This window comes from Palaemon carinicauda, chromosome 8, assembly GCF_036898095.1.
Source record: "Palaemon carinicauda isolate YSFRI2023 chromosome 8, ASM3689809v2, whole genome shotgun sequence".
Classification (NCBI taxonomy): domain Eukaryota; kingdom Metazoa; phylum Arthropoda; class Malacostraca; order Decapoda; family Palaemonidae; genus Palaemon; species Palaemon carinicauda.
In genome coordinates this window covers 3,620,907-3,643,739 of record NC_090732.1, presented here as the reverse complement: position 1 = coordinate 3,643,739, position 22,833 = coordinate 3,620,907, and the positions used below count along the sequence as shown (strand labels likewise).

Sequence of the window (22,833 nt, the reverse complement as noted above, 5' to 3'; positions counted from 1 at the left end):
CATTATTATTATGATTATCATTATTATATTGTAGAGAAGAGTAGCCCACCTTTTTATGCACCCAACCAGTTATTAAAATTTATATAAAAGATTTATTAACCTGTTTGTTACCAATAGTTTTGTGGCATTAGTAAAACAGACAAAAAAGTATTTCTCATACCTGCCATTGATGAAGATTTTAACTTCTATCAAAGTAGCCTACCCTAGTTTAAAGGCTACATACTGATGGAAATAAGTGCCGTGACAGGTAACTCGGAGACCTTAGGTAAGGACTTCTTCACTGGGCTGACCTTACCATTATTGTATATGAATATTATTGTTATTAACTTGTCATAAAAGGTCCAGTATTATCTGGTCACGGTGCAGATAATATTCATGCAAAACAGTGCTTTGGATAGGAATGTTGTACATAGAGCAGATAATTGCTACATTTTGAAGATATGAATAACATAAGAATTTAGTATTGATATAAAGCTTATCCAAAGCATATACAGTATGATGTAGGTAGAATGCCAACAGATTGGATTACACATCACCTCGCTGTTTCTTGCACGCTCTATGCCCAGGATTCTGCTCTGGCTCTGTTCTGTACGTATGAACAACGCTGAAGTTGCCCTTTTTTTCCCTTCAAGCATTTTAGAATCAAACCTTATCCAATCTTTCTTAATAGACTTTGATGTATTACAGTTACTCCACAGAAACACTATACAAAAGTAGAAATATTTCAGTAGAGCCTATAAAGTACTCTTAAAGTCCCAGAATAATTTCCTTGAATTACTTATTTAAGCTGAAAATTTAAATTCTTTATAATCCTGACTCAAGTTCCAACTCTTTCTTCCTTCAACTTTAAATGCATGAATTTCATGTTAAAGATTAAAAGTTCTATGATAAGTCTTTACCAATATTCAATACTTGCATGAACTTTTTTCTTAGAAATTTGTCAGTTTTGGGTAATTTGTCTATATTTTCTGGCAAAAAGCTTTCATTAAGAGAAATGGGCTTTCAGTGCTTATGCCATGATTGCATTCTTTGTTTAAATGATGTCAATTGCATTCAGTGCCAAATGTACATTAAATGTGCTGCTTTTGTGCCTGCTTTAATACAAATTAGGATATTAACATTACTAGGTTAAGGGGAAAAAATCACATTGGTGACACTAACGATTACGTTACTCTTTTCAGGCCAGGAGCAGTTTCAGACCATGGTGCATGAAGAATTGGAGACAACTGTATGATTGAAGCTTTTTGAGAGGTGTAAAATAAAAAAAAAGAACTGTTCTTAATAGAAGTGCTATGGTTTCACAATTAATTCTTTTTTTTTGTAACTCCTATATCACAATATAAAATCAATGGAAAGTTGATACCTTACACAATTAATTTTTAGGTTATTGCTTTACGTTCGTTTCAAAATTAGCAGTATGTACATAAGTTGGTCGAGTTTGGAAAGCTTTTATGTTTTATGAGATATTCTCCTAATTGCTAAAATTTACGGAATTTTCTGTGTGTCAAGACTAAAAACGAAGTCTGTGTTTTGTGATAATTGTTTGGTTCTCATACTGTTGTTTCCTTGCCTTTTGTACCTACAACAAAGAAGAGTCGTATTGCAGTATTATATCGCTTGCAAGTGCTTTTAAGCAGACTGGAAACTTGTTAATAGATACCCTCAAAAAGTATATACAGATGTTTAACATAGCTTAAATAAAAAAGGAACCAGACTATCAATCAGTGTGAAGTGAATGCATAAGACATATTACTAAAAGTATTATGTGGTATAAGGTCCGGAAGCATTTGAACTAATGACGGCTTTGCTGCTGGTCTTCCACTGTGAACGTTTGTGGACGGTGAAATGACGTGATGCTGGTTGCTAACCTAAGTCATTCCAGTAGTTATTTATAAATGGAAATAACATATTTGTGTGTTTGTGTACCTTAAAATAAGGGTTCTTTAAAAGTTCATGTGTAGGTTTTTTGAACCCCTTTATCTTAAGTATTTAATGCCCACATCCCGCATACAGTAATTTCCCCATTATAAAAGCTTAGTGTCCCATCGTGCTTCAATCATATGATATATATATGAATATATATATACATATAAAAACATATTTTTTAAGGTTATATCCATTTAAAATTCAATCAAGTAAGTGTATTTTAATATTGTTGTTTTCCCATGGTTACTTTTCTTGAATAGTATTCATAGCTAGGTATGTGCAGTTGGACATATCAGTATAGTAGTAATTGTAGTTCTTGTTTTATCCACAATATTGGTTCTTCTAAAGATCTTTCCTGTACACGGTTATTTCTCTCCTATATCAGGTAAGAGTACATGTCGGTTCTGGAGTGACAATAAGAGAATGAAAGGTGTCAGTGGGTTTCTGAGAAAGGAATATGTAATATGGTATATTCTCATTGTTATGGATTATATTTTGCTAAACCACACTTTAGTGGTCAATGAAAAAAAGATGAAGTTGCTACATAAGATGTTTATTGTTTTAAGTCTGGTTTAGCATGGAAATATTAGTCTGAATTGCTTGGTGGCGTTCATGCGCTGTCTCCCCCCAAAGTACCAAGCATGAGTCTAGTGCTGTGTTTGCCAAACATTTATTATTAGTATGTCATTGCTTACTTCTTTGCAGTTTCAGGATGATGTTTAAGGATATGCAGATGCAGTGCTACATTAAAAGTAATTGTATTAACTGTTGTATTAGTACAGTAAAGCATGAAAACTTTGTTTTTCAAAGGTCAATTCTTGAATAATGACTATGAAATGATTTTGTATAAGGATCTTTAACCAAAGATTATAATTGTAATATTAGTTAAACTTAAGTGACATTGTTAGTCCGTTTTTGTTTTTAGGAAGATTTGTCTGCTGCTCTGAACCTAGACTCCTTGTTAACCATCTCCACGATTAAAAAAAGATTCATGAGATTGTAAAGATGATGAGCAATGAATAATCAAGTGGATATTTTTAGTAACAACAAAATAGATTTTAGTCATACAGATTTGTTTACCTTCATGCACTAGTGTTAAAGTCTACTAAGAGCCATTGTTAACAGATACTAAGGTAGAAATAAAAGGATAGATAATTAGTCTGTAGTCAAACTGTAATCTGTCAGCAGTCGCTCCAATGAAAATGAGGGGAATAGTGCATTGGGGTCAAATCGCTTCATATCTTGCTTGTATATAAAATATTAAAATAATTGAGCTCATCTCATTCATAAAGTTAAAATGTAATATTCTAAATTTATGTAATAAGAATTTGAAAACGAAAAGACTTTTTTGTACAGGCAAGAATTAAACGCAATTTCATCTTTCGTCAAATTTTAAAAAATTACTTTTGCTTCATACCAACTGAATGAGCATAGACTTGACTGGATGTGAGATATGAGAATGGATTCAGTGTTACTGAAAAGTATTGAAAATTGAAATAATGAAAAAAAAAAAAGAAATAGAGGCCCATAGCTCTTAAAGTACAGTAGTTTCTAATGTAATTTATTTAGCTCATTTTTCTCTATGCAATAGTTTCTTTTCTCCTTCAATCTGCCTGTTACATTCCTATAAACCAAATTCATTTTATTATAAATCTAAAAACTTGTTTGAGGTTTCATCTAAATTTCTTACTAAATCTGTGATCTTACCAAGTGCTGAGAAGTTCTCTTCCGACATGTCATTACTGAATAAACTTTTAGTCTTACTGGGAGTTTTATTAAACCCTTTGAGTTTTTGCAATACTGTACATTTCTTAATATGCAGTTGTGGTGCCCTATTGATAACGTCCCTGACTGGTGATCGCCAGACTGGGGTTCAAGTCCCGCTCAAAGTCGTTAGTTCCTTTAGTTTCTGCAACCTTAACATCCTTGTGAACTAATGATGTAGGTTTTGGGGGAGCCTATAGGTCCACCTGCTGAGTCATCAGCAATCATTGCCAGGCCCACCCTGGTCCTAGTTTGGATGGAGAGGTACCTTGGGTGCCGATCATATGTATATATGGTCAGTCTCTAGGGCATTGTCCTGCTTGTTAGAGCAATGTCACTGCCCCTTGCCTCTGCCATTCATGGGCGAAGAAAAATAAAAGTAAAAACAATGTTAATTTCAAGTCCTAAATCCTTCATTACCCAGAACAAGCATTGCATTCATAAATGACAAGGAAAATATATCTCCTTAGCATCCAAAGATTTCAAAGTAGGTTTACTAAGATTACCACTACAATATATAAAGTACTTTAAGTTAAAACTGACAGTCTAAACCGTAGAGAACACTTTTAAACCATTGAATGTTATTATTAAGTGGGGCTGTGCCACAACTCTGCATTAGTTGACGAAATAGATATAAAATGTATTGATAATTGGAAATAAAAAGTTTTGAGCCGAAACTGGGAGTATAATTTTTAAGACCAAAGTTAATTATTTTCAGGATTTTGAATTCATTCATATACTATCTTGTGCAGCTCCCTCGACGCAACTACCAGATTAGGGAGATAATTTCACAGTTGGAATAAAACTAATAGAATACGGTGTAATATTGAGTCTTATGCTGGAGAAGGCAAGACTGTTAGAATTACCTGTATATCTGCTAATATGTACAGGATGGTGCAGTATAGATCTGGATGTAAAAGATGGTCTGAATTATGAAAACTCTTATATAAAATACACAGAAGCTACGGAACGATGGAGCAATATCTACATCAGCGATAAGAAATTTAATGGACTGCAAGGTTTTGTCCAAAAATAAAGATGAGAATCAGCGGCAGAAGATCAGACAATAGAACAATATTCGTTAAATGCCAGAATAAAACTTTAAAACATTTCTTTAGATTGATCACCCAAAAACTCTCAACATGCCACAATATGCTCAGTGGCTACTTTATTCTTGGTAAAGAGATGCTTTAGCTATGGTAAGCAGCTCTTCTAGGAGAAGGACACTCCAAAATCAAACCATTGTTCTCTAGTCTTGGGTAGTGCCATAGCCTCTGTACCATTGTCTTTCACTGTCTTGGGTTAGAGATCTCTTGCTTGAGGGTACACTGGGGCACACTATACTGTCTTGTTTCTCTTCCGCTTGTTATTTTTGAAGTTTTTATAATTTATATGTGAAAGGTTTATTCTAATGTTGGTATTGTTCTTATACTTCTTTTTTAATTTGTTTACTTATTCCTAGCAGACCTCTGTGACCTAATATGCTGATTCCTGTCTATAACGAATCTGGTTGGAGGTTTTGGACATAGCAACCTCCACCTCCTTGTCTTAGGACCTTTTGACATAACCTGAATGTCCTGAATAGTACGACCTCGCCTTTGGGTTACTACCTTCTGTGAAATTGGAGTGTTTAATGGGTTGATAAACATCATTAAAGTCAGATTAATTATCAAACCCAAAGCAAGCCATTTAAGAAATGTGTTAATAGTCCCTTGTCTACTCTTTCCTTCTCTATTCCCGTAAGAGGATAGAGCAGTTAGCGCACCTAGGATCTCTCCAGCGTTCCTTCGGCCCCTATCTACAACAGCTTAATATCCTACTTGACCTTCAATCCTACTTCCTATCTTCCTTCTAGTTGTCCCCTATCTACAATAGCTTTATATCCTACTTGACCTTCAATCCTACTTCCTATCTTCCTTCTAGTTATCCACCCTCTTAAATTTTACATCAATGTAAGGAAAATGTTCTTCCCTAATTGCACTTTAGCTCTGAAGGGCATCACAGGTCCCAAGACGAGGGTATGTAGCCAAAATTCCGAAATCAAAAATGTTGATAATTTAGTAGTTTTTAGTATATTAAATGAAATTTCAGGTGCGAATATCAGAATGCATTATTGTTTGTAGAGCCTCATGGATAAAATAAAGTATCTACGTTGTAGGTAATAATTAAAGATGATAACAATAGCATTTATTACTTGAGGTACCTTATTAACTAGAATTATATATACCATTGTATAATAACATTTGTTAAAATTCTAAATAAAACCAATGCATAATAAACGTACTGTAGGTTATATTTAATTTTTTTTTTATATACCAATTGAAACAACACAAAGAAAAAAAAACCAGTGAGGAGATGTTGTTAGTAAGCTTATAACATGTATTCATAACTGAAAGATAAATAAAATGAACTACAAGTGTAATCACTTAAATTTCTATGAAAAGATGTTCAATTAAATTAGATCGTTCTAATTAATTTTAGAATCGTTTAGGCTTAACTGGTAGATGAGGTACATTTGATAATTATTCATTTATGCTGGTTTAAAGGTCATCTCTCTCTCTCTCTCTCTCTCTCTCTCTCTCTCTCTCTCTCTCTCTCTCTCTCTCTCGAAAATAAGTCATTGTTAAGTAATTTATACCCCACCAATAATCTCCCGCTATTGATCTCAGTCTAATATCTAATTATTATTGTTATTATTATTATTATTATTATTATTATTATTATTACTTGCTAAGCTACAACCCTAGTTGGAAAAGCAAGATGCTATAAGCCCAAGGGCTCCAACAGGAAAAAAAATAGTCCGGTACAGAAAGGAAACAAGGAAACAATACTACTCAGTACCCTAGAAGTTTTATTCCAGCTGAGACCAAGTTGTGGAATGGTCTTCCTAATCGGGTAGTTGAATCAGTAGAACATCAAAAGTTCAGACTCGCAGCAAATGTTCTTATGTTGAACAGGCTTGCATAAGTCCTTTTATAGTTTATAAATTAAACATGTTGTAATGTTGTTAATGTTTATTTTAATTTTCATTACTTCTTATATCGTTTATTTATTACCTTATTTCCTTTCCTCACTGACCTATTTTTCCCTGTTGGAGCCCTTGAGCTTAAGGCATCTTGCTTTTCCAACCAGGGTTGTAGTTTAGCTAATAGTAATAATAATAATAATAATAATAATAATAATAATAATAATAATAAATGAATACATTACAAGAGAAGTAATACAATCAAAATATTTTAAGCTTGTGTAAGAAAATCATGTGTATGTGTTTGTGCGTTCGCGTAGAAAATTTTACCGCTTGTTAGAATGGGAACAACCGTTAATTTTAGGAAATGGACAAATATATACATATACTTACACTTGCTGAGTCATTTTCGACAGTGCTTTCGATGGGTATAGACGTGTGTGTTTGCGCTGTTGAAGTAAAACCCAGAAAGCTCGTTGATTTGGAAGTGTGTGGAGATGGAAAGTTGATCTGACACAAATTGCAAATCTTATCAAAATTCGAGAGTAAATTTGGTTCGTATTTTGAGCATGAACAACGTCTGGTATTCCTTCCAAGGTTGGACCAGCTGTGACCGACGAGAAACGGCTGCTTAGATGTATAACAAGAAAGGTGGAGATCATAACTAAAGTCAGGTAAGGTTGTCCAGGTCATGGAGTTTGAGTGTTAGGCCTACGCCCTAGGGGCTACAAGTGTGAAAGAGCCCGTGCTTTGCCGTAAGGGCCAGGTAAACTAATACAATAAAGGCCTACGCCTTAGGTCTGTATAAAATACTAACGTGTTTATTATCATTGAAGAAAGGTTTTCGTAAGAGGAGGAACATTGGGATTCGTAACCAATAAAAATAGTTTTGGCAACAAATTCAAAGCGTTTTTATGATTTCAAGCGAGCAGAGAATTGACATAGGAGAAATATTACCTCGTCACCGTTGCCAGGTATTTATTTAAATATTTAAACATTTAATTTTCCTCCGGAAGGCTCTAGAGGAGTTGGAAGCCCCAGGTCTTCATGGCTGAGGACTATGAAACGTGAAGTAGATGATGAGTGGTGAAGTGTTGATTCGAAAGCTCAAGACTGAGACAATTGACGACCTCTAACCGAGACCCTTTGCGTCAATAGGCGTGTAGGAGGAGATTATGATGATGATGTATTTATTTGTTTGTGGTTCGCATAACACAAAAACTATTTAACCTAATCTCAGGAAATATTGTGGGATGATTTGCCATGATACAAGGACAATTTGATTAGATTCTGAGAGTGATTGGGTCAGAGGTTAAGGTACCGAAAGGTTCAAAAACGTATTATTGTTATATCGTGGTCAATTTTTATCCGATTTGCATGAAACTAGTGTCAGAATGTTCATACTTCAATTGCATATTTATAGGTGTGGCGTTTGCAAAGGTATACCTACTAGAGTGTCTGTTCTAGTTGAAATGGAAGTTTTAAAAGTTTTGTTTTTTGTAATACTATCAATTGCTTTATAGCGTTGACTGTATAACAGTCTGCAATATGCGGATTTTATTTGAAATTACTCAGCTTTTAATATTCTTATTGAAATCAACACAATGGTTAAAATTTATTGATTCTGGAGTTTATTGGCATCCGGATATCGTAGAACTGATTGGATTTCAAAGGGGATGTTTTTATTAATGGAGTGGCATCCAACAATATCATAAGTAGATATTGCTTTTAAAGTTTGTCATTTTAATGTTTATGGTACTTAGTACATTTTACTAAAACTTTAACTGGGGGTGTATGTAGGTAGTTGGAACATGCGTAAACTTTCATTACTTGTCAAATCGATTTTCTCTGAGTGAAATGTTTTTTATTTTTTTTTTTTTTTTGTCAGAAATGTGATATTATCAAGATATTTTTTATGATTTACGAAATATGATTTGTGTTATCAAGCCAGTTGATACTGTTTCATCATTAATGATTTACTCTGCTTTAGCCTAATACATGAAGTTTTTTCTAATTGTTTTATGCCCCCTGTGGCCGCGGGGGCATAAAACAATTAGAATAGCGCCAACGTTATCCCTGCGTGTCGTAAGAGGTGACTAAAAGGGACGGGACGAGGGGGCTGGGAACCCCCTCTCCTGTATAAAAAATCCTGTGAGACAGCAACAAAGAGATGGAGCTGGGGGGAGAGTGACTGCTCCCCGCACTCTAGTTTTGGGGTGTTTGAATGTGCGTGGATGTAGTACGATAGAGAGTAAAAGATGTGAGATTGGAAGTATGCTTAGAAGTAGAAGGATGGATGTATTGGCCTTGTGTGAGACAAAGATGAAAGGAAAGGGTGAAGTGATGTTTGGTGAAATGTCTGGTAGAGTGTCTGGGATTGAAAGGGGAAGAGCGAGAGAGGGTGTGGCTTTATTGATGAGTGAATGGATGACAGGTAAAGCAGTGGAATGGAAGGAGATATCATCTAGGTTAATGTGGGTAAGGGTTAGGTTGGGTAGGGAATGTTGGGCGTTTGTCAGTGCGTATGGGCCAGGTAGTGAGAAAAGTGAAGAAGAGCGGAATGAGTTCTGGAATGAATTAACTAAGTGTGTAGAAGGACTGGGTAGAAGGAATTATGTAGTTGTCATGGGTGACTTAAATGCTAGAGTGGGCGCTGGAGAGGTAGAAGGTGTCATTGGGAAGTATGGCGTACCAGGTGAAAATGAGAGTGGTGAGAGACTGGTAGATATGTGTGTTGAACAAGAGATGGTAATAAGTGCTAGCTTTTTTAAAAAGAAAGATAAAAATAAGTATACATGGGTAAGAGTGGCAAATGGAAGAGTAGTAGAAAGGGCATTAATGGATTATGTGTTGATAACTAAAAGAATGTTTGGAAGATTGAAAGACGTGCACGTGTTTAGGGGTATGGCTAACGGTATGTCTGATCATTTTTTGGTGGAAGGAAAATTAGTTGTAGCAAAAGAGTGGGGGAATAGAGTAGGTGGATGTAAAAGGGAGCTAGTGAGGGTTGAAGAGCTAATAAAACCGGGGGTAAAAAGTAAATATCAGGAAAGGTTGAAAATGGCATATGACGAGGTGAGAGTAAGAGAAACTGGTAATTTAGAGGAGTGGAAGTTAGCAAAAGAAAATTTTGTTGGGATTGCAAGTGATGTATGTGGCAAGAAGGTTGTTGGAGGCAGCATGAGGAAGGGCAGTGAATGGTGGAATGAAGGAGTGAAGGTAAAAGTGGAAGAGAAAAAGAGGGCTTTTGAAGAATGGCTGCAGAGTAATAGTATAGAGAAGTATGAAAAATATAGAGAGAAAAAGGTGGAAGTAAAGCGCAAGGTACGTGAGGCAAAGAGGGCAGCTGACCTGAGGTGGGGTCAGGGACTGGGTCAGTCATATGAAGAGAATAAGAAGAAGTTTTGGAAAGAAGTGAAGAGAGTAAGGAAGACCGGCGCAAGAATTGAAGAGACAGTGAAAGATGGAAATGGAAGGTTGTTAAAAGGAGAGGAGGCAAGGAAAAGGTGGGCGAAATATTTTGAAAGTTTGCTGAATGTTGAGGATAATAGGGAGGCAGATATAATTGCTGTTCCAGGTGTTGAGGTGCCAGTGATGGGAGATGAGAATGAGAGAGAGATTACAATAGAGGAAGTGAGGAGAGCACTAGATGAAACGAGAGTAGGAAAAGCATCTGGTATGGATGGTGTGAAAGCTGAGATGTTGAAGGAAGGGGGTGTGACTGTACTTGAATGGTTGGTGAGATTGTTTAATGTGTGTTTTGTGTTGTCAATGGTACCAGTAGATTGGGTCTGTGCATGTATTGTACCACTATATAAGGGTAAGGGAGATGTGCATGAGTGTGGTAATTCAAGAGGTATTAGTTTGTTGAGTGTAGTTGGAAAAATGTATGGTAGAGTACTGATTAATAGGATTAAGGATAAAATAGAGAATGCAATCTTGGAAGTACAGGGTGGTTTTAGAAGCGGTAGGGGTTGTATGAATCAGATTTTTACAGTTAGGCAGATATGCGAGAAATATTTAGCAAAAGGTAAGGAGGTGTATGTTGCGTTTATGGATCTGGAGAAAGCATATGATAGAGTTGATAGGGAAGCAATGTGGAATGTGATGAGGTTATATGGAGTTGGTGGAAGATTGTTGCAAGCAGTGAAAAGTTTCTACAAAGGTAGTAAAGCATGTGTTAGAATAGGAAATGAAGTGAGCGATTGGTTTCCGGTGAGAGTGGGGCTGAGACAGGGATGTGTGATGTCGCCGTGGTTGTTTAACTTGTATGTTGATGGAGTGGTGAGAGAGGTGAATGCTCGAGTGCTTGGACGAGGATTAAAACTGGTAGGCGAGAATGATCATGAATGGGAGGTAAATCAGTCGTTGTTTGCGGATGATACTGTACTGGTAGCAGACACAGAAGAGAAGCTTGACCGACTAGTGACAGGAAGTTGTGTGTGAGAGAAGGAAGTTGAGAGTTAATGTGGGTAAGAGTAAGGTTATGAGATGTACGAGAAGGGAAGGTGGTGCAAGGTTGAATGTCATGTTGAATGGAGAGTTACTTGAGGGGGTGGATCAGTTTAAGTACTTGGGGTCTGTTGTTGCAGCAAATGGTGGAGTGGAAGCAGATGTACGTCAGAGAGTCAATGAAGGTTGCAAAGTGTTGGGGGCAGTTAAGGGAGTAGTAAAAAATAGAGGGTTGGGCATGAATGTAAAGAGAGTTCTATATGAGAAAGTGATTGTACCAACTGTGATATATGGATCGGAGTTGTGGGGAATGAAAGTGATGGAGAGACAGAAATTGAATGTGTTTGAGATGAAGTGTCTGAGTAGTATGGCTGGTGTATCTCGAGTAGATAGGGTTAGGAACGAAGTGGTGAGGGTGAGAACGGGTGTAAGAAATGAGTTAGCGGCTAGAGTGGATATGAATGTGTTGAGGTGGTTTGGCCATGTTGAGAGAATGGAAAATGGCTGTCTGCTAAGGAAGGTGATGAATGCAAGAGTTGATGGGAGAAGTACAAGAGGAAGGCCAAGGTTTGGGTGGATGGATGGTGTGAAGAAAGCTCTGGGTGATAGGAGGATAGATGTGAGAGAGGCAAGAGAGCATGCTAGAAATAGGAATGAATGGCGAGCGATTGTGACGCAGTTCCGGTAGGCCCTGCTGCTTCCTCCGGTGCCTTAGATGACCGCGGAGGTAGCAGCAGTAGGGGACTCGGCAGTATGAAGCTTCATCTGTGGTGGAAATGTGGGAGGTTGGGCTGTGGCACCCTAGCAGTACCAGCTGAACTCGGCTGAGTCCCTGGTTTAGGCTGGAGGAACGTAGAGAGTAGAGGTCCCCTTTTTTGTTTTGTTTCTTGTTGATGTCAGCTACCCCCCAAAATTGGGGGAAGTGCCTTTGGTATATAGATAGATAGATAGACATGAAGTTTTAATAAGTTCTGTTTAAGAATTGCTTTCCTCCTGAACTTACGTCCGTCGTGGTCAATTTGTGCTGGTATAAGGCTCTCATTCAGTTATTCCTCTCTATTTCACTATTAAGATATTAAGGCTTTCAAGAGGAAACTGAAGACTTTCTTATTCTTTGAGTCGTCTGACAGTCACGATTTAACAATAATTGAGCAATACGTGATATGAAATATTGAACGCTTTCGAACGAACATGATAAAATGACTGTGGAGGTCCTGTAGAGAGTTAGGGTTCCCCCTGCTGTATAGGACCAGAAAAAACGGCCGTCAAAGTATGCAAAGTATTACAAGTAAAACTGAAGTTTTTTAAAAGCTAAAGTTTTACCTATTAGTTGCTAGTACGTGGGTTAGTTATTCACATGTACGACCTTTATTCTCATTTTAATTATTTGTAAGGTATTGGAATAATTCCATTCAACTTTGAAAAATACAGTAATTATCTATTTTTTAAACAACAGATTGAACCTTTTCATTTGAGCCAATCTTTTTTTATCCAAAAGAGGAATTGATTGAGATATAAATCAAATTTGGTAAATCGAATCTTTGGCTACTTTCAGAAGATCGTAAAAGTGCAAACAGCTTAGAGAGCCTTATCAAAGCAACAGTTTAGAGAGCTTATTAAAGCAACAGCCTAGAGAGCTTATTAAAGCAACAGCTCAGAGCGCCTAATTAAAGCAACAGCTTAAAGAGCCTTATCAAAGCAACAGCTTAGAGAGTTAGCAAAGCAACAGCTTAGAGAGCCTTATGAAAGCAACAGCTTAGAGAGCTTATCAAAGAACAGCTTAGAGAGACTTGATAAAGCCACAGCTTAGAGAGCCTTATCAAAGCAACAGCTTAGAGAGCCTTATCAAAGCAACAGCTTAGAGAGTCTTATCAAATCAACAGCTTAGAGAGCCTTATCAAAGCAACAGCCTAGAGAGCCTTGTCCAAGCTTTTAGTGGCATAAAGAAACAGTCGACAGAAGTGGAATTATCCAAAGATATCCTACGAAAATCCCCGTATTGTAAATGCATTGACTGTGGTCACTGTTAGACCCAGTAAGCGAGTAGAAATTGGAGTGTTTTTAAAAATAGAGATAATGTATTGATCTCATGTCAGTAACAGAATTTAACGGGGAGAAAGTTTCCCTTTTTAATGTTTAGTTCAGAAAGTTATCAATAACTTTTTGTATTTGACCGAGAATGATGTAGGCCTAAAGCCCCATTGCCTAGGGATAAATACAAGTCTCAACCATTAGGTAACAGTCAACTGAAACAACGTCATAGACACCTACTCAAGAAAGTCGAATATCTATTAATTTTCCCAACGAATTTCGACCTAAAGAGACATAACACTTTCTTGACATGTGATTAGTGAGGTTCTACTTTCTTGGATCGATGGTCATAAATGGTACCATTTGCAAGACAATGGTGCCATCAACTATAGAGATAGGAGTTGCAAAGTATTCGAGAATAATTTAGAATCAATGAATGGTTCGTTTCAATAGCGAAATTATACGACAATTATCTATACGAGTTCTGTTGGATCCGTCTCTAAATACACTTTTTACCTCCGCTAACGAAGTTGGAAGGTGGTTATATTTTACCCCCTGTTTGTGAGGTGGTATGTGAACAGCTTTCTGGCCACAATTTTAATCTTAGAGTAATGAAACTTTAAAAGGATTAACTGATATGTAAAAAGCTGGAAGTTATTAAATTTTGGAAGGTCAAGGTCACTCTCAAGCAAAATGTCCAATTCACGTACTCAACCATAAGTTTGGACATCAATGTCACAGAGACTTCAACTTGGTTCATATTTGAGTGTATGAAAATCCACGAAAGTTGATACGTGTTAAGGTCAAGGTCGAGCAAAAGGTCGGGTTATAAGCTGTCGCGTCGGAGGTCTGCTCTCCATTGAGTGCCCTTCTAGTTTCTATATGTGAATGGGTTTGATTATGTGCATAAAAGATTCTTAATTGTATTTGCAACAATAAGCCCGTAGTGTTCATAACGCCATGTGTGTGTTTTTAGTGATTTGCTTAGATAGATGTATGTATTTAGCCTTGGTATAAAATCACTGCCAGATCTTTGCTCAGATAGCCTCTATAATGTTTACAAAGCTTCCAGAAGTCTAAAATTACTGCCTGATCTTTGCTCAGACAGCCTCCATAATGTTTACAAAGCTTCCAGAAGTCTAAAATACTGCCTGATCTTTGCTCAGACAGTCTCTATAATGTTTACAAAGCTTCCAGAAGTCTAAAATTACTGCCTGATCTTTGCTCAGACAGCCTCTATAACGTCTACAACACTTCCAGAAGGCTAAAATTACTGCCTGATCTTTACTCAGTCGGCCTCTATAATGTTTACAAAGCTTCCAGAAGTCTAAAATTACTGCCTGATCTTTGTTTGCTCAGATAGCCTCTATAATGTTTACAAAGCTTCCAGAAGTCTAGAATTACTGCCTGATCTTTGCTTGCTCAGATAGCCTCTATAATGTTTACAAAGCTTCCAGAAGTCTAGAATTACTGCAAGATCTTTGCTTGCTCAGATAGCCTCTATAATGTTTACAAAGCTTCCAGAAGTCTAGAATTACTGCCTGATCTTTGCTTGCTCAGATAGCCTCTATAATGTTTACAAAGCTTCCAGAAGTCTAGAATTACTGCCTGATCTTTGCTTGCTCAGATAGCCTCTATAATGTTTACAAAGCTTCCAGAAGTCTAGAATTACTGCCTGATCTTTGCTTGCTCAGATAGCCTTTATAATGTTTACAAAGCTTCCAGAAGTCTAGAATTACTGCCTGATCTTTGCTTGCTCAGATAGCCTCTATAATGTTTACAAAGCTTCCAGAAGTCTAGAATTACTGCCTGATCTTTGCTTGCTCAGATAGCCTCTATAATGTTTACAAAGCTTCCAGAAGTCTAGAATTACTGCCTGATCTTTGCTTGCTCAGATAGCCTCTATAATGTTTACAAAGCTTCCAGAAGTCTAAAATTACTGCAAGATCTTTGGTTGCTCAGATAGCCTTTATAATGTTTACAAAGCTTCCAGAAGTCTAGAATTACTGCCTGATCTTTGCTTGCTCAGATAGCCTCTATAATGTTTACAAAGCTTCCAGAAGTCTAGAATTACTGCCTGATCTTTGCTTGCTCAGATAGCCTCTATAATGTTTACAAAGCTTCCAGAAGTCTAAAATTACTGCAAGATCTTTGCTTGCTCAGACAGTCTCTATAACGTTTACAAAGCTTCCAGAAGTCTGAAATACTGCCTGATCTTTGCTCAGACAGCCTCTATAATGTTTAAAAAGCTTCCAGAATTATAAAATTACTGCCTGATCTTTGCTCAGACAGCCTTTATAATGTTTACAAAGCTTCCAGAAGTCTAGAATTACTGCCTGATCTTTGCTCAGACAGCCTCTATAATGTTTACAAAGCTTCCAGAAGTCTAGAATTACTGCCTGATCTTGGCTCAGACAGCCTCTATAATGTTTGCAAAGCTTCCAGAAGTCTAAAATTACTGCCAGATCTTTGGTATAATCTAAGAAGATTAGAATGCAAAGGATGGTCAGAATTCAAAGGATGGTTAGAATTCTAAAAGAAAAAAAAAAACTCTAGCAGATTGAATAAAGAACTAATTCAACGACAATGCCAGATATTTAAATATAGATAAAGGATAAGGAATTTGATAAGCCGTAATCTAATAAAGACCAATCTATAGTTCCTTTATCAATAACTTACTCTTCGCAAAGTGGCAACGTTTTTAAAATTTTAAGTTGACATAGGATTCGTTTGCCTGAATTAGAAATGAAACACTCAGTCACATGCGAATTATCCCTAATATTTCCATGCTACGATGAGTGACCTTTTTAATATACCCCTTAAAGACCCCAACTTCACAGTCCATGATATTACACATTTATTGTAATAAAATATTACGACTTGATTTAGCAGATCTGTGTGAGAAATGTTTTTAAAATTATTTTTGTATGTATTATATCTTAGATTTAAAAGATATATATATATATATATATATATATATTATATATATATATTATATATATATATATATATATATATATATATATATTATATATATATATATAATATATATATATATATATATATATATATATATTATATATATATATATATATATATATATATATATATATATATATATACTGTATATACACACAATATTCACACACACGGACACATGCAGCCTATATATGTGTGTGTACCTTTTGAAATGTGATAGAGACCCATTTGATATCTTTCCAATATGGCCGCTTTTTTCAAGATGACCGCCAAAATTCAGGAAAATGCTGCTATTCGAACTATTTTCATCGTATAGTTACAATTTTGGAGTCTTTACCTATATTTTCAAGGATGTTCTAAACAATGAGAATAAAAATAAGTACAGGAGAACAATATTTTACCAGCAAATGCCCATTTAAATTCTGAAATAAGTCAAACATACTGAAAAATTGCTCTAAATGTTATCTGTCTCAATTCTTACAATTCTACAGTGACAACCATTTTGTTTGTTATACAATCATTTTGCCGGTGGTTGAAACATGTGAAAGAAGGGATTGAAGCGGAGTCATCAACAGACCTAAAGAAATCCTAGGCTGCATACCATGCTGATCAGGCCCACACAGAATAGTCTGCTCCTTCCGACATCAGCTCATTGCTCCCACTGTTCTATGAGGAGGCTAAGTCAAGTGCCATGATTGACCATACTATGAAAGTTATAAAGAATGCAGTAGATTTTCTGAATCCTGTTCAGATCCCGGTAGTTGCCTGTGATCAGCCACTGTATGCTATTGCCAAACAACTCCAATGGTAATACCCCAACATTCACGGAGAGAATCAAGTTGTAGTGATGTTTGGTGGCTTACACATTGAGCTGGCCTTTCTCAAAGTTCTTGGAGACAGGCTGGAAGGAACTGGATGGACCAACACCCTTGTGCAGGCAGAGATAGCCTCAAGGTATGTAGATTCCTTCCTGAAGGCTGCACATATAATGAGAATGAGGCATGCCCACCAGGTGACCGCAGGGAGCTAGTACATTCTCATGGATAGAGCCTACAAGCGTCACCAAACAGAAGACCACACCACAGATCCTCTAAGCTTTGAGCAATGGAGAGTGAAAATGGAAAATGCAGGACCTATGTTTAACTTCTGGTCCATCACACTTGACCTAGAACTAGCTTTGATGGATTTCCTCCAATCATTGCGACAAGGCAACTTCAATCTGTACAAGGCTGCACTCACAAAGCTGGCCCCATGGTTCTTTGCACTAGACCACCCAAATTATGCTCGTTGGGTTGCAGTGCATATTAGAGATATAGCTTCCCTAGATTTGATGCATCCTGAGATTGCTGCTGAATTCTCAGAGGGAAAGTTTGTTGTTCACAAAACACAACACTCATTTTCCAGCATCCCATTAGACCAAGCTCACGAACAGAACAACAAACAGATTAAAGGAGATGGTGGTGCTCTGGGCATAACTGAAAACAGTGCACAACTCTAAAGATGGATGGTGGCTGGGCCAGAAGTGTCAAGAGTTGTGAATGAGTTTAAAACTGTGGTGGAAGGACTCCGGGGACAGGCAGAAAAGCATTCAGACCAGAGACACCATGAAGCTCAACAGGGGGTACAGACAACATACAGAAAGCAAGTCAAATCCTTGTGTGATACATTAGAAGACATGGGAAATCCATTCATGGAAGATTCATCTGATCTTCTTGTATTAGGCACCCAGGATGTTGTAGACAAAGAGTTTATAGAAACCGTAAGGCATATCAAAAGGATGGGATATGAGCAATATAGTGATTTTGTGAAGGAACGGCTAGAAGACAGAACCAAAAGTCTGACAGACCCTATCAAAAGGAACAAATTTCCTCTATTCAGCAGCCAGCCTACCCGCAAAGTGTCAAAGGAGAAGCAACAAATTGCATCATTGAAACAAGACTGTTCTCTTTTCTCTAAACTGTATGTGTCTTGCCAAGTGAGAGATGGGGATATTGATGAGTTTTTCTGCCATGAGAATCAATCCAGTCCACCATCATTGTCACAGGGTGGATTACTTCAACATGGGACCAAAGCTGATCTTCTCCCATTCCTTACACAGCATAGTACCACAATCAAGGACAAGCCTGATACTGATGCAGTTCTTCTACAGTAGATGGGGCTGCCATTGTTAATATGCTTAACCCAGGTGCATCAAGAACATTTCAAGAGTATGCTGACCAGGTATTTGTACCACATGTAAAGCGTCGACTGGAGTCAGCAAGAAGAGTTGATATTATCTTTGATCAGTACTTCCAAGACAGTCTGAAGGCGACTGCTAGGAGTCTCAGAGGAGAGGGGGACAGCAGAAAAGTAAAGGCTAACACTCCTGTTCTTGGCAACTGGAAGGCTTTCTTGCGGTGTGATGCAAACAAAGCCGAGCTCTTCAGTTTTCTAGCGGATCAATGTACTACTGTCAGCTGTCCAGAGGGCAAGCAAATTATGTCCATAAAAGGAGAATTGGTCCTTTGCAACCCCCAGAAGGACAGTATTGATCAAATATTTCCGTGCTCCCATGAGGAAGTAGACACAAGGCTTCTTCTCCATGCAAAAGATGCTGTTCAACATGGTTGTGAGAGGATCATGATCAGAACTGTGGACACTGATGTAGTAGTGTTAGCTATAGCGTTGTGTCTTCCAATTCATGCAAGTGAACTGTGGATCAGCTTTGGGGTTGGGGACAACTTCAAATATATCCCTGTACACACCATAGCTGGTTCTCTAGGTCCAAAGTGTCGAGCTCTGCCTATGTTTCATGCCTTCATCGAGTGTGACAACACATCCTCCTTTGCTGGTAAAGGGATGAAATCTTCTTGGGAGACGTGGCAAATATGTGAAAGTGTAACCGAGGTGTTTGCAGACCTTAGGAATGTACCAACACTGGAGAGAATTGACCAGCACATGGCAAACCTTGAGGGATTTGTTGTTCTGCTTTATGACATCTGCCACATCAGCTTATGAAGCGAGAAAAGATCTCTTCACCAGGAATGGCAGGTCTATTGATCTCATACCACCAACTTCTGCTGCTCTCTACCAGCATGTCATATGAGCATCTTATCAAGCGGGTCATGTTTGGGGCCAGTCACTTCTCTCCAATCCCGTGTTACCTTCACCTGTTGAATGGGGTTGGATGAAAGGACCTGGGAATGCATGGGAACCCTATTGGTCAGATCTGCCTCAAGCGTCAGTTTCCTGTATGGAATTCCTGAAATGTGGATGTGTCAAAGGCTGCAGAGGAAGATGCAAGTGTGTGAAAGCACAACTGGCATGTATGGCTCTGTGCAAATGCGGGGGGGGGGGGGATTGTTGCCTGTGTGTGATTAGACTGTGTACTTAAATTAGTCATTTCAGTACTGTACTAGCATTGATGGTTACAAGGATAGGACCTATTTTGGGATGAAGTTAATATAAAACTCTTCATATTGAGTTAACAAAACACTGTACTTATGTTTGACATTCAAATACATTCTTTACTTTGCGTTAAATTACAGAATAAATATGATTACAGCCGGTTTAATATTTTTGTAGGCAATTTCTGTAACAAAAAGGCCATTTGCTCCTTAAATATTTGTCTTATGTGCCCACATTTGCTTTTAATGTTTAGAACATCCTTGAAAATATAGGTTTAGACTCCAAAATTGTGACTATACGATAAAAATCTTTCAAATAGCAGCATTTTCCAGATATTTGGCGGCCATCTTGAAAAAAGCGGCCATATTGGAAAGATATCAAATGGGTCTCTATCACATTTCAATAGGTACATCTCAAGCTAACTTTGTGCAAAATTTGGTGCTTTTAACCAAATTTGAACGATTTTTACTGAAAACGGCTGGACTATAAAGACAACATACGATTTAATTTTTAAATGAGCGTTAATACCAAAGACTAGTCTTTGGTCAACATTACAGAAACACGAGAAACTGAGAATCATTATTCCTCAAAAATAACAGAAGAGTTAACGGCGAACCACCAGAGTTCAGACTCGAAAATCACAATGTTAAGATTTTAGTTTGCTCCTAATCCTTGACCTGTAAACATCTGCATTACGATAGCTGATCGGTAATACTACACCGTGTCTTTCTTTACTGATTATTTGAAGAATTTTTATGTATTTTTTGCTCTCGTTTCATAAGAGTTTATCTTTTATCAATTTTGATCTCGTAAGACTTAGAATTGCATTATAATTGGTAGTGTTTATTTAGACCCCCAACCCATACAGCCCACCGTATTGTATACTGGTTGTTGTATTCTCGTATTATTTTTGGAGTACTGTATGTAGATCGGGGGATGTGAGTTCTCTAAAATACAAAAAAAAAAAAAAAAAAACAAGTTATGCTATGTTTTACTAAATCTAAGACATCCTAACCCAAGGTTCGATCCCTAAACTAAGTCATGTGGGTTTGGCACCTTGGGGTAAATTAGTAAATTTGTAAAATTATAGTTACGGACGGAACAACGTTTTGAACAGGAAAAAAAAATAGTATTTTTCTAGTAAATGATGTGCTTTCACTGAATTTGACCTTTATTTTAACAGTAAATAAACCGAAAACTCGTTATACCGTCTCAAGAACGAGGATATTTTTCAGAAATCTAATGGTTTTAGTTCCACAGTGCGCTTGCTTCGCTTGTGAAAAAACAAAAAAATCAAGCCCCAATGTACTGCCAATCAGTATGTGCTGAGCTGCGCACGCGAACCCCATTGATTATTATTTCTTAGATGGTCAAGTTTCTTTTTGTAGTGAAAATAAATGACATTTTCGAAGAAAATAGACTTTTTACTTTAGGAAACACTTGTTTTTTATTAAAAAAGCTTTTTTTTTATCTTTAACTATAGTAAAATCAGTAAATTTACATATTAGTACAATAACCCTGATGATGATAATAAGGTAAAGATATACTTTTGTACAATACTTCTATGAAGAAAATAATTGTGGGTGTATGCATGATAGCGCCCACCTGTATGTATGATGATGGCCAACTAAGAATACGACGTTAGCCTCCTCGTTAGGTGAGTAGTAACGTACATGTCTTATAGGTTAGGTTAGGTGGTAAAGTTTAGGTTAGTGGGCGTCCATTTACTATGCATGATGGAGAAACTGGCCGCTGATATAGAAAGGCTCCTAAGAAAGTAAATATTTAAGGGTACTGAACTTTGAATGGAAATCTTTTGGGGGAAATATGTATTTTTCAAGTTAATGAGATTTAAAAAATATAGATGTTATGAATGAAAAACCACATTTAAAGCAAAACTAGCACAAGGCTACCACCTAAGCTTTAGTTTCCCACTTAACCTAACCTAGGAGCCATACTTACTGAGTGGTCTCCTGCAAACCCCTCTTAGACCTCCATATCCTTAGCCTACCCCAAGACCAGTTGCAACCCTTTAACCCACGAAGGACGACCCGTCCATTTAATGGATGCATTAATTGCTACCAACTAGCGACCGTCTATATTGTGGATGCATTTTTTTCATCCTTTCTTCCCCCTACATATGACTTTAGCTCCGCCTTCTATTGACGTCACAGGCTACTTTAACCAATCAGTGATCATTTACAAAGCAAAGTTGCCAGAAATCTTATACTTTGAGGTTATAGGAGTGTACTAAGCATGCGCCGTTGGCGGTGGGGGTAGGTGCCGTTTGGCTTATCGATCGAGATTTTGTTATCTGTTGGCAGGATAAAAGATAACTTTTTTATGCAAAATTAAGAGTTAATTTGTTTTATAATGGCTAATATGGAATATCATTATGATTCAGAAACAAGTGCTGATGATTTGGACAGCCATAGTGAGCATGATAGTGATGATTATATGACTGATAGCGATGTTTATGACGACGATCTTGACATTGAACCTGTTGCCTCATCCTGGGCACGTGTTTATCCGCCTGAAGGTATTGACTGTGGGAGTGATTTGGTTTTTACCCAAAGAAATGTAGGTCCTTTAGGGATTCCTAACCGTAATTCACAGCCTATTGAATACTTTTCTTTATTTATAACTGATGATATTATAGATATTCTTGTTCGTGAGACTAACATATATGCCAATAGATTTTTAGCTAGTAAGGAAGAGTGGATAAGAGAACATCCACGAAGCAAATACAGAATCTGGAAACCAGTAACTCATGAAAGAATGAAAAAGTTTTTAGCTCTTAGTTTACTCATGGGATTGATAAAAGTGCAGGATATAAAAGATTTTTGGAGTACGTTTCGTTCAACTAGAATTCCTTTTTTTGGAGAAACCATGCCACGCGATGAATATCTTCTAATTAGTCGATTTCTTCATTTGAATGATAATACCTTGAATAAGCCCAGAGGTGACCCACAGTATGACCCATGGTTTCGAGTGCGCCCTCTTTTAGATTCCTGCAATAAGTTATTCAAGGATCATTACAATCTTCAGCAGACAATCTCCCTTGATGAAAGTATGATTGGTATGCGTAATAGGTGTGCATTTATACAATATATGCCCAATAAACGGCACTGTAGGTATGGGATAAAAAAGTTTGAACTTTGTGAAGCTTCCACTGGATATGTTTATCATATAGATTTGTATTCAGGGCGTGATTTTTATGCTACTGGAAGTCAGCAAGGCTTTACTCATACAGTAGTAATGAATATAATGGAGAAAAGCAAGGTTCTGAATAAAGGTTATCACCTGATTACTGACAACTTTTATACAAA

The 22,833-nt window shown here is 37.1% G+C and overlaps 2 protein-coding genes across 3 annotated transcripts in view; both read left to right on the top strand.

The window, feature by feature from the left end:
* rdgA (retinal degeneration A) overlaps nucleotides 1-3,689 on the top strand; it is a 390,177-nt gene extending 386,488 nt beyond the window's left edge. The window contains 1 exon segment of the mRNA XM_068377671.1: nucleotides 1,182-3,689. The gene's annotated coding sequence lies outside the window, so the exon portion shown is untranslated.
* Nucleotides 3,690-7,068: 3,379 nt separating this feature from the next.
* Nucleotides 7,069-22,833, top strand: part of LOC137645606 (cobalamin trafficking protein CblD) — a 79,463-nt gene continuing 63,698 nt past the window's right edge. The window contains exon 1 of one of the 2 annotated variants that reach the window (XM_068378404.1): nucleotides 7,069-7,329. The gene's annotated coding sequence lies outside the window, so the exon portion shown is untranslated. Of the gene's footprint in view, nucleotides 7,330-20,069; nucleotides 20,213-22,833 lie in introns of those variants that run through there. The other variant, XM_068378403.1, reaches the window with a different exon arrangement.